Source organism: Carassius carassius, chromosome 38, assembly GCF_963082965.1.
Source record: "Carassius carassius chromosome 38, fCarCar2.1, whole genome shotgun sequence".
NCBI lineage: Eukaryota > Metazoa > Chordata > Actinopteri > Cypriniformes > Cyprinidae > Carassius > Carassius carassius.
The window spans coordinates 14485779-14503487 of NC_081792.1; the positions used below are offsets into that span (position 1 = coordinate 14485779).

The following is a 17709-nucleotide window of genomic DNA, read 5'->3' on the forward strand; positions in this document are numbered from 1 at the left end:
ATTTATATCAATATAGAGTAAAGTGTGAGTGTGAATTCTATTACTTTCGATATTGGGGTGACAATCTTTTTTTTGTTTTTCTTCTTCTTCTTGACATGGTTATTGACAGAATTGGAATAATGCACCTGAACCTTATCTGGCATAATTAAAGAGTATCCAGCATGTGACAAAAAGCAGTAGATAATGAGTGATAACTGACCAGGCAAAGAAAAGACTATCATCGGAGCTCAGAGAAAGTCAATAATCAATAGCAGACTTGTTTAACCACCCCTGGTCAGTTACGAGAGCTATACATCTCCATGTGAACCGAGTACCCTGCCAGTGTTTCCAGGAACTCAACTCAGACAGCAGATCTGACTAATGAGTAACATATTCAAGGTCTGCAGAGACCCGGTTAACACTGGGGGCTTCTTATCTAGAGCGATAAAGAAATTACACAGGCACTTCACTTTAGACCCGATTCTGCTGCTGGTGTGCTTTTTTACACATGTAGACCCTTAGGATGGGGTGTTTGTGAAACATGTGGGACAGGCACTGCCTAAAGGTCTGCTGGAACACGATCATGCTGGAGCTGTTCAGAAGGTTACATCATATCACCACCTGCCAAAATCACTTACTATAGCTAGAGCGCCAGTACACACATACTCATTCATTGTTCTGATTTGAGTGCATTAGTGATTATGCTAAGAAGCTTTTGTTTGTTCTCAAATCACAACAGTGACCGATAAAGGCATCGGGGGATAAAGCTGTCACCTTTGGACTATTATAAAAAGCAGATTGTTGAATTTATAAATTACATCCTAGGCACCACCTAGAGAGTCTTGTGAATAAGATAATGGTTGCCTTCACATGAACACTACTACAATGCTGTAATTATCAGTGGGAAACTCGGCTTTCTGGGTTTGGTGTATGAGTCAATGAATCATGATGGAAGCTAATTGGTATCGGTTATAATTATGTTTTTATAGCGAATGCTGACTTCAAAACACACAAAACTTTTGCGTGATAATGCAATCATGATTCTGAGTGGAAAGTCTGAAGGCTGGGCCTTTATCTATATATATAAAAAAGCAGTGCTGCTGTCCATGATATGTTATGACCCTTGACCTTTATGGGAGTCAATAACAGTAATTTTGAATCTGCACAAGGGCGCCAGGTAAAGCTGATTCAGGACAGACACCTAAATACTTGAAAATAAGTTTTCAATTCATAGACTCACCTAAAACAACAACAACAACAAAAACTGTCTGAACAAGACATGCAGTGTTTTATACAACATAATACACTACCATTCAAATGAGATCAGTATGTGTTTGTTTGTGGGTGAGCATGCGTGTGTATTTTAGGAAATTCATATTCAGCAAGGACACATTCAATTGATTAAAATGACAATAAAAACAATTATAATGTTACAAAAGATTTCCATGCACTGTAAAACCGAACAGTGAAATTAATCAAATGAAATTAGTTAATTGCACTCAAATAATAATGAAAGTTCATTGGACTTCATTTAAATAAGTTCTGTAAACTCAAAATTGTTGTAGTAAGGTTAACTTAAAATGATTGCGTTTTCTAGTTCCCAGCATGCTTTGCATCAGAAAACAAGGAAGATAAATGTAGAAATTAAGTGTTATTTTGTGTGTTTTTACACAAGATTAACATTAACATTAAGAGGGACATTAGTTAGTACTTAAACGTTGTGTTATATTAGAATTTACAAAGGTTTCTGTTATGTTGGTTTTGTAGTGTTACCGTTGTGGTGAAGAGTAGAGCCTGTGGTTAGGTTGAGGATGGACAACAGACTAAATTTGAGTGAACTTCTCACATTACATGAGTTAAAAAATAGAGAAACTTTTGAGTGAATTACTCCCTAATTATAAGTTGAGAAATATCAATATTTATAACATTGAGATAATTTAAGGCAATTGGAAATGTAACTTTTAATTTTATGTAAACTTAAAACATTTAAAAACCACACTTAAATGTTTTTGTGTAATCTGTTCTGTAAGTTCTGTGAACTTATTAGGGTTTACAGTGTGTGAAATGCATGCTGTTAAGCACACGTTTCGACCATTGCTAATAATCAGAACTGTTTCTTGAGCAGCAAATCAGCATATTAAAAATGAAGACTGGAGTAATGATGCTGAAAATTCAGCTTTGCACCACAAGAATAAATAGTATTGTAAAAATACAGTCAAACAGAAATTGTAGTTATTTTTTTTCCTGAATTTTCCATTTAGAGCATTAAAGGATATCTTACAGACTCAAAACTTCTGAACAGTAGTGTATACATTCTACTTAAGTATTTGATCTGTCCTTCCAGCTGCCAGTATTTACTACAAGTGCTTTGATTATCAATCATACACTCACACAGTTATTCAAGGATTCACACTGAACGGCCTTCATCCATGTCATATGAAGAAAAGTCACTAGGCATTTCATTAAAACACACAAAAAAAACTAGAGGGGACCAGAGATCTTGAATATTCCTGCTACAAACAGCCTATGAAATAGCTGTACCCTTTCCATGTCCTTTCCAAAAACACAGAGCCCAGCTTAAAATTTTTTTAAAAAGCAAGTGTTTCCATTTTCCTTAGAGAAAAAAATATGCCATCTTGGCAACAACATGCACTTATACTCACCACACTATCACCTCTATTTCCGCAAGGCAAGCACTTTTTAAAGATCCAACCCAAGTGTCTCAGCACCTGCAATAACATTACAGAAAAAGGTGAATGAAGCAGAATTTGTCAAGCATCTGGACATCACCTGCAATCCCCACCCCAATTAAAACAACCTGTCCGAGATCAATGAAAGCATGTTTGTGGACTGCTGAACATATTCTTCTCTCTAATAAAAACAGGAATCTCTGTCTGTCTGTTTGCATTTATATTATGTCAAGAAACGTTCATCCAATCGACTTCATGCGTGGCTGGTGTGTGGCTGCGGACCCAAGGGAATGCAGTGTTGCACTTTGGTGAAATATGGACACGCAACGCATTCAGAATTAACAAACTTTTAAGTAAGGCTCATATGCTCTGAGAACGGACACTGCACTAGTGATACAAAACACACAGGTCTGTTAGGAGCAATACTTTTATTATAGACAAATTATTATTAGGCTGGGCTACTGTACGTTTTTTTTACAGTTGCCATATTCTCAAGTATTTTCCAAGCAAATTAAGTGCTCATTTATCATGTGTGAAATAACTGATTAAAATGGAGGATAAAAGCAGCTTTTTTTTTTTTACACCAACAATATACTTAAGGCGTACTACTTACAGAACTGACTTGAGGTGCTGTTTTGGTAGGCCAGTTCCAAATTGCATGTCTTGACTTAATTTAAAGTGCTACCACACAGCTGAGGTCTTCTGCATTTTTGTTTTCTCTTCCAGATGAACTGAATCATGACATTCATGATGTTCACTCATGGGCGATTCATAAGCCACTTTTCCACTATGAGGCCGAATGTTCTCTTTGCTTAACTGTTCCATGCTGATCCGGGCCTGTCAGCATGGATATGGTTTCACTTTCTATCGATAATCAGATATTTCTGATTGAACGATATTATTCCGTTCAATAACAGAAAAAAAAGACAAAACCCTTGACGTAAAAAATAAAATAAACAGAAGGCGACGAGGGGTATAGTATCAATAAGTGCAAATGTCTGTCTGACTGTCTCAGACATTTTGTTTGCTTTTTTATGTTGAATGTAGGGCTGGACGATATGGCCAAAATTTATATCACAATATATTTCTTAATTTCGGTCGATACGATATAATTCTGATATCGATATGAACACTAATAAAAAAGGCAAGAATGCCCACACAGATGTCTGTTGATACAAACTTATGAAAAAGTAATTTGCCAAGTCTATGACACCTCATTTAAAACAATATAATATTTTAGGGGAAAAAAAAAAACGTTCAGCTTTTTTCTTGTATTTCGCCATATAATAAATGTGAAATCACGGTCAAATAATCGTCTCAGACTCACCTTATTAATATTAATATATTTAACTTCAAACTATAGGCTAATATACACTACCAGTCAAAAGTTTTTGAACAGCAAGATTTTTAATGCATCTAAAAAAATATCTTCTGTTCACTTCACATTTGATCCAAAATACAGCAGGAACAGTAACATTTTGAAATATTTTTACTCCAGACACATGATCCTTCAGAAATCATTCTTATATTCTGATTTGCTGCTAAAACATCCTTTATTATTATGTTGAAAACAGCAGAGTAGAATTTCTTTAGGTTTCTTTAATGAATAGAAAGTTCAGACGAACATCATTTATCTGAAATAGAAATCTTTTGTAACATTATAAATGTCTTTGATCAATTTAAAGCATCCCTGCTAAATAAAAATTCCTATAATTTCTTTCCAAAAAAAAAAAAAGAAAAAAAAAGAAAGCTTTTGAATGGAATGATCTTTGGATCTTTCTATTCATCAAAGAATCCTAAAAAAAATTTACTCAACTGTTTTAAATATTGATAATCAGCAAATCGGCATATTAAAATGATTTCTGGATCATGTGACACTGAAGACTGGAGTAAAGATGCTGAAAAATTTAGCCTTGATCTCAATGATAAACTATATTTTAAAATAAAGCAGTTCCAAATATTACTAAATTTAACAGTTTTTGCTGTACTTTGGATCAAATAAATGCAGGCTTGGTTAGCAGAAGATTTCTTTAAAAGAAAACATTTTTTACAAAAAAATATATTTTTTAAAACATTAAAAATCTTACTGTTCAAAATCTGCTAATTTTGACTGGTAGTGTAAGTTGATTATTCTTTAGCAATATAAAGAGTATGAAAAGTGCTCTGAGTTGCTGCAGAAAAAAAAAAACTATAAAAATAATAAATGAAATAAAATAGTCATGCAGGGCAGTTTTCCCAGGTGCAGATTAAGCCTAGGTCTGGAAATAATTTCTGCATTTATGAATCACCATCTTGGTCTCACCCTGTAATTTTTGAAGGGCGCATGTGTTAGTTTCCACAGCAAAGCAATAAAACGCATGTATTGACATGGCTGTTAAGTTACAGCTATTGGCAGGTTTCAGTGGTCTCTTGTCTACCAAGGTTAGGCTTGAACAGAAAAGGGTGGAAACTACTTCCTTCAAGCTACCCGCTCTCAGTCCATGTCTCGCGGGTCTCTGAGACTTCTTTGTGCTGTTGCACCTGCTGTGTCTCTGTTTCCCAGAGCAGCGTATGTTCCAGTTAGCTCCAATAATTGGCCTACGCTTGCTAAGCGAAGTAACAGGTGCCGTTACAGTGTCAAGACAAAGAATGTGTGACTGATGTCTGAAAGGTTTGTTAAAAATCAACTTGGGAACTGAAATCAGTTCGAAATCGATTCGATTACATTGCCAATTCATGGAAAATTAAAGTGAAAATGTGAAAATGATTGGGAAAGCATGTCTAATCCATTGGAAACATTTGCATAACTCATTATGAATCGTGCGATTGCTTATTTTACTTAGTCTTCAACCAAAAATGTTATAATGTCCACAGCTTGCTACATTAGGCCCGAACCATTCTCTACCCAAGCTCAATTTACTGTTGTTGTGTTACAAAATGTGTCGGACTGCAATTAATAATGCAACTCAAGCATGTTGCCACAAGCACTATAACAGACATTGTTGTAAATCAACACTAATACTAATTAGAATTGTACAGTGTACTAGTGCTACAGAATTAATCGCATTGGGCTGTCATGATTACAGCAATACTGTAATATCACAATACTGACAAGCCAACCACAGAGTATGACAAGCATTCTACACAACCGCAATGTGAAAAAGTTTTTTTTTCCTCTCATGAGGCTATACCTTTGTTTTACACTTAATGTATGTGTATTGAACGTTCAATGAATTAATACCAAGGGCAGCCGTTTAGCACTGGAAGTGCAGAGCTACATGTCTGAGGCACAGATAGCAGGAAGTGAACAGCCATTGTTGTACTGGCGCACACATAAGAGCCTTTCCTTCTCACTGAAGCTGCGTGAGCGTATCTGTACCTGTCCCTGAACAAGCGACATTAAATGGATGTTCAGATCAACTTGAGTGTTGGATGAGAAACGAAACGGACTAAACTGTGACAAAACGAAATGAAAAACGAAATGTTTATTATTATTTTATTTTTTTGTAAAGTAGAACTTGCATACATGTTTGAAAAACCAATAGTAAACATCAGTTCTGTATGATTTTACCTTAAAATTACATAGACTTAATTTGATTTAAAAATCACCTGCTGTAGCACACTTAAAAAAAGTTAGTTTAGTCTCACTGGTAAAGCCCCTTTTTTATTAACCAAATTAAAAAAAGTAAAACAAATACTGAATGCTGATTCAATAAGAAACATCTTATTGAATGTGTGTTGATTGTGTTGTTTGGATTGTAGAATTATGCAGTTGTTGCCTTTAATTTCACATGGTTACAGTTAATGTTTTCATTTAAGGCCAGTTCTCTGTAGTTTCAACCCAATTCAAAAACAAAAGCTAAATGCTGATGTCTGTTCCATCCATGTTTATATTGAATGTAAGCTACTTACTGTGCAGTTATTGCCGTTAATTTCACATGGTTACGGTTATTCTTTTCAATAGCCAAAGCCAGTTTGGCCTATTAAATACCAAATAAGCATCTTGTTTATGCAAACTTTACTTCTTTCTTTTTTTCAAGTTTGTTGCTTAAAGAAAAAAAGAATCAGAAACCGGTATCGGAATCGGCCAGTGAAAAAAATTGGTATCGAAAATCATGATCGTGCATCCCTACATGTAACTTTCACTTTTTTTTTAATAATCATAACAAGAGTGACGCAGAAGAGAGTAATATTTTTACATCAACTGACTTTTTTTTACAGCATTAAGACTCTGTGTATCATAGGGATCTGTACAGAGGTTCTGTATATTTGCACTAAGCTGACAGAGAGAGAGAGATATCAAGTGAGCATGTGCGATTATCTGCATCTGTCCTTTTTCAGAGCATGTAATATATACATGAAAAAAAGTCAGTTTGCCATCAGCTGTCAGAAGATGAAAGCGATATCTTTGTCATATCATCTTTTCAGTGTTTAAGGGGATTTCCCATGACTGGCATCAGCGCTGTTCAATGCACTCAATCAATGGCATTGTTCTCCCTGAAGTGAAACATCAGCTTTAGTATTACCAATCGTCAATTGTGCCTTTCAAAGTGGTGCTCAAAGTTAAATTAATTTCAACATCTTGTTTCAATTATGAATTAAACTTATTAGTTGACTCACTCTTAAAGACAGCCCATTGCCTCCACCTCTTGGCATAACAATGTACCTGCACTGACTGACAGCCTGTGTAAAATGAGCGCAGAGTAAAGTCCCTATACTCATACTGTTGAAAGCCCCTTTTCCAATCAGATTCAAGAATCGTAACTTACTATTATATTAACATACCAATGAGCTTAAATACATAAATGGCAATAATATTGCATACTCAAAATCACTGAAAGGGAAATTTCTTCACTGTGATATCCCTAGTATCACAATGCCCAAGTCTCAAAAGAACACTTTATTCAAATACAGTTCTTCAAACGCCATTCTCATGACGTGTGAGACAAAGTGCAACGTAATGAAACAACGCTGAAATTCAAAAGACGAACTCCTTTTTATTTGACACCATCTTATGAAAGCAAAACCACATACATTGAACCAGCGAAAACATCTATCTGAAGCATCTCCTAGCATCTCATAAATAATTAAATAAACAGATAGGCCTTGCAATAATGGACCTCTAAAGTCCACTACAGTCACCACGGGAGGTTCTCATGCTGCTATATCACATTCTATCTTTCCCACAATTAATCAAGCTGTCATGATACTTTAGCTGGTTTATTACTGTGATACACCAAAAAGATATTGGGACATAACAGTTTTCTCTTTTAGATCAACTTTTGTCAAAGGAGATAATGCATTATACTATCAACAAGAGTTAGAGAGAAGATAACAATAGGTTATCATGCAACTGTAGGATTAACTTAACATGTTTTGGTGTTGAATCACCTTTTAGTGGAACTAATCACCATGGCAACTTATATTCTCGGGTTTAGCTCAGGTGAACAATTATTCTCTTATCCTAAGCTTTTAAGCTGAAACCTTTGTATAAACCAACAAAACTGTATCCAATCTTCAACCAACAGACCTCAATATCAACAATCTGCTTCCACTGATAGCTTTAATCAATGCACACTATAATAAATAATGTAGCCTTTTTGTTTGTTGGTTTTCTAGTGAAAGGAAACAGTTTGTTCTTTGTGGTACAGTTGTAAGCAGGGGACCTTGATTCACACTGAGAATGTGCTAAAATAATTCCCCCCCTAGTTCAGAAAGTCTGCCACTGAAATTGAAACTTCACATACTTGAAGACACAAAACGTTTTCGGCAGTCTTCACAATGCTACCTAGCTAAAAGGAAACAGATGTCACGGTTTCCTTTCAAAGAGCAGTTAGTCTTACACACTCCTACACACCAAAGTGACAGTTCAGTGGAGAATGGGCTGTTTCTCATCTCTCTCTCTCGTAAAGATGGAGGCTCCATCAGATGCCTTCCATCCCCGATCCGTCACAATAAGGTAATGAGGGGGGCATTCGTTAAAAACTGTTGATGCACCTGCTAGATAAGCCAAACACCTTCTCTATTGTTCTGAGGATCTTACATCAGACAGGAAGCAGACAGATACAAAAGGCCATAATCATGTGTGCTTTAGATGGAGCTGAAACAGCTCTGGCACAAAGGTTACAGTTTGCATATTCATCACTAAATGGCATTTGCCTTGACGTGATAAATAATCTCAGGTGGTGATAGCATCTAAAAATCAAGAAGGGTTTTATGAGGCAAAAACATTAATAAATAAATAAAAAACCTAGAAAAGGTCAAGATCGTTGACTAATCAGAAGAGCTGGCTATCTAAATACTATCTAAATTTTTTCTTATACTTTTTTTAGCCCGTTCACATCGTGTGATTCTTAGTTCGTATGATACGATCGCAATGATCTTGGTAAAATCAAAGGCAGATTGTGTGACATCAACCATTAAGCATGTAAGACTGTACAATGTAAACCTATGATTGATTTGATCAAAGATGCATACATATATGTATATTGTGTAAAATTAATTAAAAAAATCGTTTTCTTTTTTTTTTAATATATTTTAAAATGTAATTTATTCCTGTGATGGCATAGTTTAATTTTCAGCAGCCATTACTCCAGTCTTCAGTGTCACGATCTTTCAGAAATCATTCTAATATGCTGATTTGATGCTCAAGAAACATTTCTTATTAATGTTGAAAACAGTTGTGCTGCATAACATTTTTTTTTTTTTTGCAGAAACATGCTTTCATCTACAAAGTACAAAGTTACAAAATTTGGACTACAGCATTGTTTTCCAGAGTTTTGTAATGTCGCAAAGCGGCCCATTGGAATATCATTAAAATAATTCCCGCCTAGGGAAATTCGAATGGTTGAGCGGTGGGCAGGGCAAGGTCATGTTTAGAACGCTTGGTTGAGAGCATCAGACATGACGACGACGACGACGACGAAGTGCTGCTGTAGAGTCAAGTTTTCACCGTGTTGAAGAAACGCTGTTTTTTATTTCCTTGCAGCAAATGTTCTCTACCTCGCTGAGAATTTTAACACAGTTATTACATATGCACTTGAATAATTATGTATGTTAATATTAGTGGTTTAATCGGCACTGACTGTTAATTGCTGGAACAATTGTTATCTGCACAAAACCATGCCGCTAGTTTTCTGGGTTGCGTCCGTTTTGCTGGAGGGGCTAAGAAGGGTCAGTTTTCATTATACAGTGCGAGAGCGGCCTCTAGTGGTTGAAATCACTGACAGCACGTGCTATTTCTTTAGACGTGATGCTGCACGCTGAATAGAGCGAGAAAAACTTCAGAACCGGATTTAAATGCAGCTGACAGAAAATCCTGCACCACCACAGAGCGAAATTCACATAGTTTTCTATTAAATTACATTATATTCGCCCGAATTGTTGTTAATGTACATAAAGAGTTGTGTATTGAGCATTTTCATTGAAACGTTTGTCTCTGTCACTATAAAAAAATCTGTATGCTTCATTTATAGAGCTATAATATAGATTGCTCTTTCCGCTTGCTCTGTTTTTTAAACACTGAACTTCAATTTGCTCAACATCGTGAGCCATTGGCGATGGACGATGCTTTTGTCTATTATTGAGAGTTGAGGACTCCAATACTATACCTTTAAGCCTTAAACTTAGATTTTTTGATTAATATGAAAGAAATTATAATTATTAAAATTCCGGAACACATTCAAAACCTTTCCTGAGGCTAACATTCAATGTAAAGACTAATTAAATTGTCATTACCAACTAAGTAATCAAAGCCCTATGACCAAATCTATTAACAAATCAAATTCACACAGACATAAGAGATGGTCCTTAGAGTCTGGACCTACATTGGAATCAAATATATATAATGTTTGTAACTTGACACAGTTTTTTAAATAACTGAAAGTATACTCTTAACATCCATCTGTCAAGCATTATAATATGATAACCAAGTATTATTTAATGACAGAACTTCAGTAACTAGAAAGAAAACATGAAAACCATGTTTTTAATGCATATAAGTCATTTTAACTGAACATTTTAACTGGACTGGTGGTGTGCTTTTCTGGTCATTCAGTGTTTCTATAAAACAAATTGGGGAAAAAATAAATAATGATAAGATGATACAAATTCTACTGATAAGTAAAATACAAAACACACAAAGAATTAATGAGCTACTGGATTCCTGAATATTAATCAGATTGTGTGTGTTCGCTTGAAGTGATTTGCTGAAATCAATACATATACGATAATAGGTGAGTGCTAGCCATAAGATTGTTGTTTGCGCATTAGTTCCGCCTACTACAGGAAAACCCAGCCGTTCTTAAAAACGGAATAATTCCAAAGGAACGCTGTTATTTTGACAGGAAAAAATACAACAAAGATTATTGTTTTCATGTAGCGCGTCAATTCTCTCTCTCTCTCTCTCTCTGCGTGTGTGTGTGACAAAGCGACAGTGAGTCATGCACCTTCACACTAGCGTTCACACAGTACATCAAATCCAGGTGTGTTGCACATCCATTGAGATGAACTTAAAAATATCACAGATTGGTCAGTGTGTTCGGCGAGTGAAAAAATATCTGTGCTAAACTTATACTTAGCCTCCAACTCACACACTGGCAAGTTAAATCCTAGAATTTATTAGCCATTGGCTAATATTAGACATCATTTAGTTGCCAAGAGTGAAGATTTAGCTGCATATGCGAGTGATTTACTCGCAATGTAGAGGGTTGAAACTGCACCCATTAGTCGCTCCTTACTTACATAAAGTTGGTTTCTGTTCAACGCTAATGGTTGCTGTCATATATTTCCCCCAGAAATTGCCAGTTCTCATGGAAAACGTATAATATCCGGATGCTTTGGTGTGGCAAATCACTGTGTGAGCCCTACATTAGTCAAGCTTAAAAATATTTTGTTTTGCTATTCCTAGAACTCCCTTATAAAAATAAATCAATTAAAAATAAATTTAAAAAAACTGATCTGCTTTTGAATAATGTAAGTATTTTCTAAATTAATAAACAAAATGAATAGTGAATGACAGTTGAGTGAGGCCATGTTTTTATAAAAGCAGCAGGTCTTAAAGCATCAACTAGGTGCCCTTTTCACGGTCAACTCTCTAAAAGATTGATCTTGAAAAAACAACCCAGACACAGATAAGCCTGACTTTGTTTTCTAAAGCTGGAGCAGTAGCAATGCAGGGTCATTTTTTGCCCAAAGCCAAAACATGGAAATTCAATATTGTTGTACAGCTTAAGTCAAGGAACTGTGGACACAGATTACATAATTGATACAGGCTACACCAAAGCAAACTCCTCTGGCTCCAATTCTACACAGCACCTTCACAACTCACAACAGATGCTTATTTTTGCACAATAGTTTGGCTTTCTTTACATTTCCGACATCTTCGGATAAACTTCAGACACCTTGTCCAAAAATGAGTATGATAATATGTGAAAGCCTTGCATCTCACTCGCCCACACTGCCAGATTGTCACAGTGTCTGGTTTGTGTTCCCTGGGTAACCACTAGATGTCCTCCTTCCCCACGGTGTCTGTCACTTCCTGAACTACATTCCCCACGATCCCGGTCTCTTCATTGCACTCAGCTGTCCCTGGTCATTAATCATTGCACTCAGCCAATTCCCCATTAGCTTAGTCATTTCCCTGTGTATATATACCCTGTCTGTTTTAGTATGTGTTACGGAGTCCTTGTATTTATCACGCCACTCCTGAGTTCTGTATTTGCCCGTTTATTTTGTACCTGTTTTATGTTTAATTGCCACCTTGGTTTTGACCCCTGCCTGGAGTGATTTGTTTTATGTTTAATTGCCACCTTGGTTTTGACCCCTGCCTGGACTGATTTGATGTACGGTTTTCCCTTAATTAAAACTTACTGCAATTAGATCTTCTTTTCCTCCGTTCTTGTGTGGATCGTGACAGAAGGACTCCGTCACACAAAAGATCCAGCGGTATGTTTTTTGAGGTTTCTTCCCCAGCCATCGAGTGGGAGAGAAAAATTGGTTTTGAGGGAACCCGCCTGGTCGTTTTTCATTTGACCCAGGGAGGTCGCGGAGGAGTGAGTGGTCGAGAGGAGGTCCGGAATCGCTCTCCACCATGGCCCACCTTCGACCCTGGGCTCGTGAGGGACGGATCGAACCCAGAGCCACTGCACAAGATGGCCGCCAGCCCAGTGCCACTGCACAAGGTGGCCGCCAGCCCAGAGCCACTGCAGAAGATGGCATCCACAGTGGACTTTCCAGAGTCGAGTCAGGTCCCCGTTGACTTTCCAGAGTCGAGTCAGGTCCCCGTTGACTTTCCAGAGTCGAGTCAGGTCCCCGTTGACTTTCCAGAGTCGAGTCAGGTCCCCGTTGATCAGGTCCCTGTTGATTTCCCAGAGTCTAGTCCGTTCACTGCTGATCCTCCAGAGTCAGGTCAAGTCACTACTAACACCCAAAAGTCAAGTAAAACAACAGTTAAACTTCATGAGTCAAGTCAGGTCCCCGTTGATTTCCCAGAGTCTAGTCAGGTTACCGTTGATCAGGTCCCCGTTGATTTCCCAGAATCTAGTCCGGTTACCGTTGATCAGGTCCCCGTTGATTTCCCAGAATCTAGTCAGTTCACAGTTGACCGTCCAGAGTCAGGTCAAGTCACCATTAACCTCCCAGAGTTAAATCAAGTCACAGTTGATCTTCATGAGCCAAGTCAAGTAACAGTTGAGCTTCCTGAACCCAGTCAAATCATACACGGTCTACCAGAGCCTCGTCACGTCTCAGCCGAACTTCCAGAGCCTCGTCACGTCTCAGCCGATCTTCCAGAGTGCTCGTCCTATCCTGTCAGGGCCATGGAGGCCATCCAGGAACTCACAGTCTGCTCTATCATGGCCATGGAGGCCATCTACCATCTCATCATGGCCAAGGAGGCCACCCTTAACCTGTTCATGTTCTCTATTTCAGCCTTACCTAATCAGACTTGCTCTCCTGTGTCATCAATCCCACGGTGGTGGTCCTCTGCACCGCCCTGGGTGGCATCTGTCTCATCTGGTCGGCTGTGGTGGTCCTCTGCGCCGCCCTGGTGGGCCTCTGTCTCAACCGCACGGCAGTGGTGGTCTTCTGCACCTCCCTGGGTGGCATCTGTCTCGTCTGCTCGTCTGTGGTGGTCCTCTGCGCCGCCCTGGTGGGCCTCTGTCTCAACCGCAGGGCTGTGGTGGTCCTCTGCACCGCCCTGATGGGCTTCTGTCTCGTCTGCTCGGCTGTGGTGGTCCTCTGCGCCACCCTGGTGGGCCTCTGTCTCAACCGCACGGCTGTGGTGGGCTCCGGTTCCGCCTGCGCCGTCCCGGTGGGCCCCAGTTCCACTTACTCCACCCTGGAATCCCGCCCGGTCGGCACTGTCCTGGGCCCCTGAACGCTCTGATACACCCTGGTCTCCTTGGGTTGTTGTTGTTTTTTTTTTCACTTCCTGTCCCTGACGTCTTGGAGCGTCTGGTAGCCGCTCCGTAGAGGGGTGGGGGGGGTTTGTCACAGTGTCTGGTTTGTGTTCCCTGGGTAACCACTAGATGTCCTCCTTCCCCACGGTGTCTGTCACTTCCTGAACTACATTCCCCACGATCCCGGTCTCTTCATTGCACTCAGCTGTCCCTGGTCATTAATCATTGCACTCAGCCAATTCCCCATTAGCTTTGTCATTTCCCTGTGTATATATACCCTGTCTGTTTTGGTATGTGTTACGGAGTCCTTGTATTTATCACGCCACTCCTGAGTTCTTTATTTGCCCGTTTATTTTGTACCTGTTTTATGTTTAATTGCCACTTTGGTTTTGACCCCTGCCTGGACTGATTTGATGTACGGTTTTCCCTTAATTAAAACTTACTGCAATTAGATCTTCTTTTCATCCGTTCTTGTGTGGATTGTGACACAGATTATACGTTTTTTTTTAGCCCATCATGTTTATTAGGCCTCTACTTTCTTCCATTCTCCACCAGCTTAGAGCCAAACCAATCTCTGCTTTTCTATACTCAGTGTTTCTATGGCAACACTCTCAAGAAAGCCTGACAAAAGGGTCTGAAGTGAAAATAGCATTTAACGTGGTTCAAAATTACACAAAGAATTCAGTGATTTCAAAAGCAACCATAATAAAAAAAAACTAAATTAACTATTCCACATATAAAAATTGAGCAGACATCCTTCTCCAGCTCTGAAAGAAACTGAAATTGCACAAAATTTACAATACACCCCGTTGAGAATATTCAGCAGACAAACTGAGCTGCAACTCTTGTGAAGGGTTTAGGGGTCTTTGGGGGGATTTGTGAAGTGGTGCTGCTGACTGACAAGTTGAACTGACACTACTTGAGTAAATTACAGGTAATTTCAGCTTTAAAAAAGACAGTGAAAACCGCTGTCCCATAAATAGCAAGAACTCAATTCACCAAAGAACTCACATTAATTATCATTCATAATAAGTTCTCAAACGATGCATGACAAGCTCCGAACTCACTTTTTTATGGAAAAACATTAAGTAAAACATTTCTGAAACAAGTTAAAGGCAAGCTTGAGTGGAGCTTTATTATTATTATTATTACTACATCCAACAAACAAACACCTTAATCGTTTAGGAGTTATTCTGACGTCACATAGACAAGCATCTGAGATCGGCTCGATTTGAGAAAGGGGTAAAGACACACATTTCAGTTAGAGTCAATCATTTTAAATATTACTTCAGATTCAAAATAAACTCTAAAACTGAAATATATTATTTTAAATGATACTTGAAAATAAAAACAAAACCTAAAATTATTCATTTTAAATGCTATTTCAAATTTAAAATCAAAAACTGAAGTCAAATGTTTGAAATGCTACTATAAATAATTAAATAAATAAATAAAAAGTACATTTGAAATGCTACTTGAAAAAAAAATTGTTTTAATGCTGTTTTAAAGTGAATTTAGGCTTCAAAACATTACAATGTGCAATATTAAAACCAGATATTAATTTGTTAATGATTACATTTAACAGTATTATTAAAGGGGTCCTATTATGCTCTTTTACAAAGTCTTGATTTAGTTTTGGAGGTGTACTACTAGAACATGCTGTCATGCTTGGTGGTTTGAAAAATTGATTATTTTTCACATAATTTACATTATAAAAGTACCTCTCTCCCCAGCCTGGAACAATCCTCAGGAACAGAGCTACAAATAAATTGCAACCACTGTTTCCCTATATCATCCACTTTCAGGAGCCCATGACAAAGACGTTTTTGGCACGGGGTGAAAAGAAACTGCATTTCTTAAGGCGGTCACACCGGACGAGAAGCGCAGCACATAGTCGTGTCATGCCACATCTTTCAAATTCGAACACATTATTTTCTATGAGTGTACGCACACCGACGGCACCATATGGCACCAAACGGCATGTCGTGTTGTACTTGACGAGAGAAGTGATCTAGACGCTGCACTGCACTTCTCATCCAGTGTGCGTCCAACTTTAGACATGCTGAAAACTTGACGTTACAGCACCTCTTCTTCGTCATAGTCTTGTCTGATGCACTCAACCAAGCATTCTAACCACGACAAATTTCTATAGGTGAGATCTTTTCTTGGCTTACCATGTGATCAGGTCTTGCTCCAATGTGAACCCTTAGCAGAAGAAGAGTCTCTAGAGTCTGGACATAAAGAAAGCACAGAACAAAAAATCGTTACTTGGTGCCATATAAAAATAAAAGGTCAATAAATCATGTTTGGATTGTAAACATATCATTAACTTTCCGTTTTTCTTTTGAAAAACAAAAAACAAAAGCAACTAACTGTTTGAGCAAGAATAGAGCATTTTACATTATTAAGCAAATAATGTTAATTATTTAAAAAAAGCATCGCTAATGGTCAGAAGCTGCAATTTGTCTTTGATCTGGGTAGTGTTGTCAAAAGACCCGGTACTTCGGTACCAAGTCGGTACTAAAAAAAATGTAAATGTGACGGTACCAGGTTTCTTTAAGTACCGGTAGTACCGAGGTCCCGTTCAAACCCGGTTCAGCGCTATGATTTCCGCGAAGCAGAAAACGAGGACGGAATCTCAAAATCCAGTCATGAAAATGAAACTTACATTTTAATATGGACATTCATGGGATGTGTCAAAGTTAGCATAAATTAATCAAATCAAATCTCCATATGGACCAGTATCTGTAAATGTTATGTCGCAAAAGTTGTTTGAAATATGAATCCGTGTTCTGCGCGTCTCTGTGTGAATGAATGAATGGCAGAGACGTTCGGGTTTGTTTACTACATAGACTGAAGCACATGACGCTTGCATTAATTTCAGCATCTGAGCTTCAGAGTTCTCTCTCCATCAAGCGATCTGAACTTTTCAGTTCATCTCAATGGACGCACAGTGCACCTGTATTTGATGCTCTGTAAACTCTTTGTGAAGGAGCACGACTCACCGCGCTTTACTGTTAGCGCTGTTTCTCACACATGCAAAGAGAGATAGAGAGAGAGCGAGAGTCTTACCATGCTGAATCGACACGCTATATGTAAACTATTCTTTGTTGTCTTGTCTCCTGTCAAAATAATGGAGTTCATTTAGAATTATTCTTATTCATTTTCTAACAAGCAGTAGACATACCGTTTTCTCCGGTAGTGGGCTGAGCTAATGCGCAAATGCCAATTTCATTGGCTGGCGCTGATCTCTTACCGTCCATGTTTTGATTTCAGCAAATCAGTTTGACCAAACGCAGACAACGTGATTAACATTCATGAACCCAGCAGCTCATCAATTCATAGTGCATTGTATATACATTAGTATGATAGTAGAATTAGTAGTAGTATTATCTTTCTAATAATAATTAATATGATCTATTACTATTTTTTTACAGAAACCCTCAATGACCAAAAATATCTTAAGCATCACCACCAGTCTTAAGTTCAGTTAAAATGACAAATATGCATTCATTAGGCCTAAAAGTTAATTTTTACATAAAGGCATTGTGCTAGAAATATTACTATTATTTAGTAAAATGTATGTGATACTGCTACTACTGTTGAAAAAAATTATAAAACTTTATTTTTTAAAGAAATAAATCACAATATTTCTTCCATGT

The 17709-nt window shown here is 37.7% G+C and overlaps 1 protein-coding gene across 3 annotated transcripts in view; it reads right to left on the reverse strand.

Annotated features, from left to right (window-relative positions):
- LOC132119390 (F-box-like/WD repeat-containing protein TBL1XR1) overlaps positions 1-17709 on the reverse strand; it is a 68963-nt gene that overhangs the window by 19727 nt on the left and 31527 nt on the right. For 2 of the 3 annotated variants that reach the window (XM_059529292.1, XM_059529294.1), the window contains exons 2-3: positions 16222-16278; positions 2643-2708 (exon numbers count right to left, since the gene is read on the reverse strand). The gene's annotated coding sequence lies outside the window, so the exon portion shown is untranslated. The remainder of the gene's footprint in view (positions 1-2642; positions 2709-16221; positions 16279-17709) is intronic. The other variant, XM_059529293.1, reaches the window with a different exon arrangement.